Genomic DNA, 8,504 nt, shown 5'->3' with positions numbered 1-8,504 from the left:
CCCAGGGCTGAAGCCAAACCCTGAGCAGCTTAGCTTCATGGGGGGCCCTGTGGCGTGGGGCCCCAGGCAATTGCCCTGCTTGCTATACCCTAACACCGGCCCTGGCTTTTATATGCAGAAAAACCGTTATTGTGTCACAGGTGGGCCGTGGAGTCTTTATAGCATGTTGGGGGAGCCTCAGAAAGGGAAAGGTTGAGAACCCCTGACTTATATCATGGGCTTGATTCTCGGTTTGGGGATGTCCACACAGCAAGGGAAAGGTGCGACTGTAGCACAGAGAGGCATATCCAGGCCCGCTTTAATCTAGCTAGCGCCGATCACAATAGTGGTGACGACATGGCCAGAAGCCCATGCTGCCACAGCTTCACTGCTATTGTTACCTGGGGTCGCTAGATTCAAGCTGGTACATTTCAATCAGCCCATACGGCAATCACACCTTGTGATGGGGTGTACAAACCCCACACTGGGCAACGAGGGGTGAAGGGAGTGGTCTGGGCTCAGCCAGCCCCACCCCGTCACACCTGCAGCAAATGCTCCATCTGCGGGAGGAATTAAAAGACAGGGGATTAGCTCACTGGGTGGCAGAGCTGGAGGTGAGCAGATCTGCAGCCCACAGCTCCAGCAGACCAGGGCAGAGGGGAGCCTAAGACTCCCACACAGCTGCCCAAAGGGGCCCTCCCTGAGGGAAGGGAGGACCCACCCTGGAGACAACCAGAGAGGGAAGTATCCTCCGGACCTTAGACACTGGTAACCCCCTCTTACTTATTGTGGTTTGGGTTTCCCCACCAGGGAAAGGGAGTGGAAGGGCCCGGGCTCCCCACCCCACAACCCTCCCACCGGCAGTAAGGTGTTGTAGCTGTGACCACTAGGCCATGCTCCTCAAGTGCGGACTGTTACACACTTTCACTTGCAGGGCAGAGATACCCTCAGATACACTCACTTTAAAGCCCCTTTACACATGCAATTATAACCATTTTAAGGCCTTAGTTTAACTGAGATTCAATGAGGAAAAGGCTCAAAACATTTTTTTCTTTTTTTTTTAAACTTGCATTTCCCTCACTGGCCGCCACCACCTTTATTAGCCATGCCCCAGTTCTTGAATGAGAGCTGATAGGATACTGATCTCTGCTTACTTCGGGGTCATCTAGTAAATACATCTGATATGGCCACTTCTTCTCCCCTGGGTCCAGTTAGTTTGATGCAGCTTTTGTCCTGCACTAGGAATATTGAGGCAAGGCAGATAACTAGCTGAGCTCTGTCAAGTGCATGGGAAAAGGGACATACTGAGTCGTTTCAGAGAGCAATAAATTACTCGGTCCCATTGCTGATTCTGTATAATAATGAGGAGGTAAAGCTTTCTCATCACTCTCGGGTCTGGGAGTGTAGGGATCCTGGGTTTCAGCATATTTTAATTTATGACTGTGGGAATCCCATTAACAATACAGGTACATGAAAAAAGCACTGAATGGCAGCTTAGACTGTCTTGTAACATGATCATTCCAGAAAGCCTGTCTTTTTTTTCCCTAATTGTATGCAGATAATCAAGCTTAAAGATGAAATCTTCAAAAGTCAGAGTGACCTTATTGTGGTTTTGCTTTTCTTTTGTCTGAACTAAGTATATTTACCAACTTCTCCTTTGTATTTATTTATTTTCTTAATCTAACCCCAATCCCAGTTACTTTGACGGTTGCAAGTATTAAATAAGAACATGGCACTGCGGATTAAATTGACAAAACCAATGGATTGTGAGGAAGGGCTTGAATATTTCTGGTTGGTTACACTGTATATTCTGGTGCAAATCGAGACCTTTCTGAAAACGCCCAGCTGGCGTTCTATCACTGAGCTTTTAGGGCATTACATGGTAGACACTTGAATGAACAAACAAAAACAGAATGCATTTTTCATGCCTTTGAATTTTTGGGCTTAGAGTTTATGAAACAAGAGGAGAACCACTGTTTGCCAAGACATTTCCCATGGTAAGAGCATGCCAAAATGCTGATCACCTTTGGAAAGGATGCACGTAGCCAATTAATTTGTCCTGACACTGTTATTTGTGAAGGTTCATCTCACAGCCTCTTCAGAGAAGTCCCTCCCTCCCCATTGGAAACATTTACTCTACAAGTTGAAACTCAATATGTTTCCACACTGCTGTGTGGTTTATTCCCTTGTAGGGGAGACTGATGCCCTAAGATTCTATCTACAGGTCTCTAATCTGTTTCACGTAAGTAAGCATCAAAGAGAACAGTGATGCACATTGGGCCTGTGAATACATGTCAGTTCTCCAAGCCCTGTAGTTCAAAAACCAAACAAATACAGCTGGTCAAAAGCTGAATTATTTTCAGTGGGAAATTTTGAAGTATTTGGGTGAGGTTTTTTCAGAATCGGAACGGAAAAAAACCATGCACACTTTTTGATGTTCTAAATACCAAAACAAAAATGGTAAAAAAAAAAAAAAATTGGGGATTTTATTTTTCATCAAAATGCAGAAAATTTTGGCCACTATGACCATCTTCCATGAAGGTTTTCATTGAGCTGTTTTGAGTGAAAAATGTCTCCGCTCTCCAACACTAGACAAAGGTTTGTCAATAGCCAATGGCTGGAAGTTGAAGCTAGACAAATTCAAGCTGGAAATAAGGCATACATTTCTAGCAGTGAGGGCGACTGATCATTGGAGCAATTTACCAAGGGTTATGGGCAATTTTTATATCAAGATTGGATGTTTTTTCTGAAAGATCTGCTGTCGTTCCAACAGGAAATAGGTCAGGGAAGTTTCGATAGCCTGTGTTATACGGGAAGTCAGGTAATATGGAAATAATATGGAACTCATGGGCCAAGCACACATCTTAGGGGCCATGGTGATCAAGCTGGACAGTTGACAGCAAGCACCTGCACTCACCACAAGCCCCACCTCTGTATTAAAGATGTGGACAGCTGCAATCTGTTCTTCTTTATACAAATAATGGGATTGAGCCTGTGTTCTCTGTGCATCCAAATTTCACATGGATTCCCACTGGGGGATTTGGGTGTGTACGGAATTTCAGTCTGGACAGTTTGGAGCGTTTGGTAAGCAGCCAACGCAGCCTCGATAGGAGCCTAACCCTTGATTTCAGTGGGCTTTGGATCAGGACCTATGGAAACATTTGGAGGGCATTCTGTAGGGGCTCACTCATTTTCCACATGGGTTATTTCCAGCAGAGTGGGCTCTTCAGGCATTAGAGAATGTGGCACAATCAGCCAAGGCCCAGTAAAGTACTCCTGCCCCAAGGCACACCTTGCCACCCACGCTGACAATACACATTGGTTCTATAAGGCTGAATTCTTCCACTTTTGAGTAAACAGCTGCTGCAGACGTTTTGGGCTACCTCTACGTTGCAGGTGATTGAATTAAAGTAAAATCTGAATGATTCCCCAGTGTCCTGTTTTTAAACATGGCTTTACTCAGCAATGCCACTCTGAACAGCAGCTAGGAAACCATCGCAAATAAGAACATATTTGATTCTTTTTATAATGTCGCTCATTTACGAGGAAGATGGATCCAATAGAGATGGGCCTGAACCAGTACCCAGAACTGAAAACTACCCCTTTCTTTGGGAAAATTCTGTTACAAGCATGGAGCTGAATGTTGCTTCTCTGTCTTTCTCTAGATATGCAGGGAGGATTTGGACTGGCCCATTATAAACATCATCATACTTCTGGATCTGATTTTGCAGCTAGCCTCCTGGAGCCAGATCATCCTATAGCCTGGCTTTGATCCTGTTATTCTAGATTCATAGGTTTTAAGGCCAGAAGGAAGCACTAGGCTCATTTAGACAGGTTTCAGAGTAACAGCCGTGTTAGTCTGTATTCGCAAAAAGAAAAGGAGTACTTGTGGCACCTTAGAGACTAACCAATTTATTTGAGCATGAGCTTTTCGCTTTTTACGAAAGCTCATGCTCAAATAAATTGGTTAGTCTCTAAGGTGCCACAAGTACTCCTTTTCTTTTTAGGCTCATTTAGTATCTCATACTAAGCCTCCTGCATCACACAGGCCACAGAATTTCACTCAGTTCTAAAGTGCAGGGAATTATTCTCCCCTAGTATTTCTAGTCACACTCCAGTTATGGGCTATCAGTGGGTTGAATTCTTCTCCTGGATGCATTCAGGATAAGATTCTGCAGAAGGGCGACACAGGGTCTATGCAGGCACTACCTAAGCAGACAAGCTCCCATTAAAGTCCATGAGAGCCTCATATGCAGGATTTCTTCCCATCTATTTATATTTTTCTTTATGCACTCATTTTATGCACCTATCCTGGCCCTCTCTTATTTTCACATGTTCACCTGAGGTAGATACTCCTTCTCTTTAATGCAGTATTGCATCTGTAACCTGGATGTATATGATTTAAGATCTACTGCACTGGAATTTGTAGATTTGATCAAATCCTTTTTAAGGTCCCAGTCCGGCAAAGCACTGAAGCACACACTTAGCTTTAAGCGTGTGAGTAGCTGCTTTGAAAAATATGGAACTAGTCACATGCTTAAAGTGAAACATATATTCAGGAGCTTTTCTGGATTGGGCTCTGTCCTGGACTGACTATCCCAGAGCACCCTCTCATGGCATGACACAGCATTTCATGTTGCTAATCATACCAGGAGATCAACACATCTGTGTCCCCTGGCCTTCTGATGACATTCATTGTGTTAGTCAATAACATGCCAGGGGAGCACCATCTGAATGCTGTTGTCTTGTCCCCATGTCTGAAGTCTGGCAAGCCTTTTGCGGGTTGGGCTAGTGCTCTGAACATGTGCTCGTGAAATCCTGACTCACCCTGGAAAGAATTCTGGGATAAGGTGAAAGTCCCAGACAAACACCTGATTGCTGACCCCACAAAATAACGTACAGGCTTCACCCGTCCCCGGAAACAACAGTCCACATTGAGCCATTTTAGAACATTGCAAGGCAGTCGCTGTCACCTCCCTTTCACCTTTGGAAGACGAGAGACAAGGCACAATGCGACTTTGGCCACCAGTCGCAAACTATGGACCCCACTGTAAATCAGTGCCCACTTCAATCATTTGTCAGAGTTCCAACAAGCCACGCCCAAAGCTACCCACCAACTCACTGCTCTGGACTTCTCTTGCCATACAAAAAAGGACAGCACTTCGAGCCTCTGCCTCTCTTTCCCCGGGACTTCAGTGGTGGTGACTCGGCCTGCCAGCCAGGTCACCCTTTAGTTCCATCCCTTCCAGGGTGTCAATGTCCCAAACAAATAATGGCCCACAAAACAATGGCAAACACCACTTCTTCAATGCCTCCTTTTCAGCCTCACTCTTCTTCCAGAGCAGCAGCCCCCTGGAGTCCCTCAGCAACTCTCAGAACACAGACACGAATACAAGCTATGCAACTTCCATTTAGCCTGGGCTTGAGTTTTGAGGCCATCTTAGGTTCTCCCTCCACCCAGCTTCTGTCAAGCCCTTCTCACAGAGCAAGAACTCCAGCGTCCCTCACTCCTGGATCTCCTTCCCCTCACTGCACTGATCTCCTTCCTTTGCACTCCTCCCTAAGCCTGCAGATGTAAGGAGGTGAGGCTAATTAGAGCTCTAGGGATCTAGTTAATCCCTTCGTGGTTGGTGTGGGATTTATACATCCCACCATGGCATGTTAAATTCAGATCCTCACAGGGATTTAGGTGCCTAACTCTCATTGATTTCAATGGGAAATGGGTACCTAAACAACTCAGAGGATCTGGACCTTAGTCTGTTCATGGACTATTTTGTATGGGTTGAACTTAAACTGCTTTGCTAAGGTCCTGATCCCAACCCCACTGAAATCAGTGGGAGTCTTTCCATTGGCATTAGTGGGTTTGGGGTCAGGCCCGTTGTCCCAATGTTCTAATGGTATCTTGCTCGTGCTTTTAATTCCTCGGTCTGATTATTTGCAAAACCAACAGCCCGTTCTCAAGCGCACGCAAAACAAAATGAGCAAAGGAGAACAGGATCCTGAAGGCAGTTAAGTTTAACAGAAATACACCGTGGAGGGTGAAGTTTTCCTGGCGATGAAGAGGGATGGGGTGAGGTATCAGTGAGAGAGAGATAAAGTACATGCAAACTATCAGCTCTTTTTCCTGCTGGTGTGGGATGACAGCATAGGAAAGGGCAGGGTGATAAGCAGCTGTGAGGCAGCGATCAACCATGCTACCGATAAACACGCAATGGGTGTTTGCGCCATGTTGCTCACAGGCCAACGTCTCCTCTGCAGGCCAGTGAGCTCTCATACCAAAAAAAACCAACTTGGACAACTGTTTAAAGTGAAGAGTAGAACATGAACATCGCCTAGCCCAGCTCCTCAGGGTGTTGCCAGCTGATCTCAGAAGGTGAAGATCAGCGTATTCAGAGTGCTGTGCTCTGTTTCAGTCCCAGCTGTGCCCTATTTTGAATGCTTAAGGGGTGCATAGACCTCTTGCTGCTAAATGGTGAATTTCACCTAGAAAAACTAAAATGAGGTGTCTTTTTTTAAAATGAGCTTTCTGGAAACTATACAAATCCAAGGAGCCTGTTTAGATAATTTGCTGCAAATGGCTAATAGAAGAATGCTATTTTTAATCAAACAAATTATTATAGGATCATAGAAAGTGGAAGTGGAAAAGACTTATCGCTAGTCCAGTCCATGTCACTGCAAGATTACACCACAGAATGCATGTGATGCTAGCCATTATAAAATGAGCTGTGCTGTAAATGCAAGAAAAATTATTAGGGGTATGGAACGACTTCAATACGAGGAAAGACTGGGACTGTTCGAGTTAGGAAAGAGACGCATAAGGAGAATATGACTGAGGTCTACAAAAGTGTGAATGGTGTGGAGAATGTGTATAAGGAAATGTTATTGATCCCTTCATATAACACAAGAACCAAGGATCACCCCATGAAATTAATAGGCAGCAGGTTTAAAACAAACAAAAGGAAGCATTTCTTCATACAACAGACAGTCAACCTGTGGAACTCCTCGCCAGGGGGTGGTGTGAAGGCCAAAAGAATTAGATAAGTCCATGGAGGATAGGTCCATTAGTGGATATTCCAAGATGGTCAGGAACATAACTCTGTGCTCTGGATGTCCTTAAATTTCCACCTGCCAGAAGCTGGGACTGGATGACAGAGGTGGATAACTATAAATTGCCCTGTTCTGTTAATTCTCTACAAAGCCTCTGGCACTGTCCACGCTTAGATGACAGGATACTGGGCTAGATGGATTATTGATCTGACCCAGTATGGCTGTTTTTATACACACACACACACACACACACACACTCATAGAGTTAATAATTGTATGTAGCTTAGTTTGTAAGTGCTTTATATCAAGTGCTGTAGGCTCACCCATTTAAAAAGTATTTATTTCTACACATCGCTTGATAATGATATATTTTAAAAAACAATTACCCTCCTCATGTATTAAAGCATTTCTAAAGGTTGACTTTGTTTAAATGGAAGCTCAGTTCATTATGCAAAGTAATGCACTTTGGAAAACATAATCCCAATACATATAAAATGATGGGGTCTAAATTAGCTGTTACTACTCAAGAAAGAGATTTTGGAGTCATTGTGGATGGTTCTCTTAAAACATCCACCCAATGTGTAGCAGCAGCCAAAAAAGCAAACAGAATGTTGGGAATCATTAAGAAAGGGATAGATACTAAGACAGAAAATATCATATTGCCCTTATATAAATCCATGGTAAATCCACATCTTGAATATTGTGTGCAGATGTGGTCGCCCATCTCAAAAAATATATATTAGACTTGGAAAAGGTAGAGAGAAGGGCAACAAAAATGATTAGGGGTATGAAATGGCTGCCATATGAGGAGAGATTAATCAGACTAGGACTTTTCAGCGTGGAAAAGAGACGACACCAAGGGGGATATGATCGAGGTCTATAAAATCATGACTGGTGAGGAGAAAGTAGATAAGGAAGTGTTATTTACTCCTTCTCATAACACAAGAATTAGGGGGTCACCAAATGAAATTAATAGGCAGCAGGTTTAAAATAAACAAAAGGAAGTATTTTTTCACACAACGCACCATCAGGCTGTGGGACTCTTTCCCAGAGGATGTTGTGAAGGCCAAGACCATAACAGGGTTCAAAAAAGAACTAGATACGTTCATGGGGAATAGGTCCATCAATGGCTATTAGCCAGGATGGGCAGGTATGGTGTCCCTAGCTTCTGTTTGCCAGAAGCTGGGAATGAGCGACAGGGGATGGATCACTTGATGATTACCTGTTCTGTTTGTTCCCTCTGGGGCACCTGGCATTGGCCACTGTCGGAAGACAGGATACTGGGCTAGATGGACCTTTGGTCTGACCCAGTATGGCCGTTCTTATGTTCTCTCCACTGAGCCCTCATCACAGAGACTCAAGAATAGGATGGCAACGCCATTTTCTCCATTGTTAAAATAATGTCAGTTTGTTTCATAAGTAAGAGGTGAGGACACATGTGAAGGGGGAGTTTTTTTCTCCAATGGGAACTTTTAGCA

This window comes from Lepidochelys olivacea, assembly GCF_965140295.1.
Source record: "Lepidochelys olivacea isolate rLepOli2 genome assembly, chromosome: 8".
NCBI classification, from domain to species: Eukaryota; Metazoa; Chordata; order Testudines; family Cheloniidae; genus Lepidochelys; species Lepidochelys olivacea.
The sequence above is the reverse complement of the archived record's forward strand: the minus strand, read 5'-3'. Positions refer to the sequence as shown.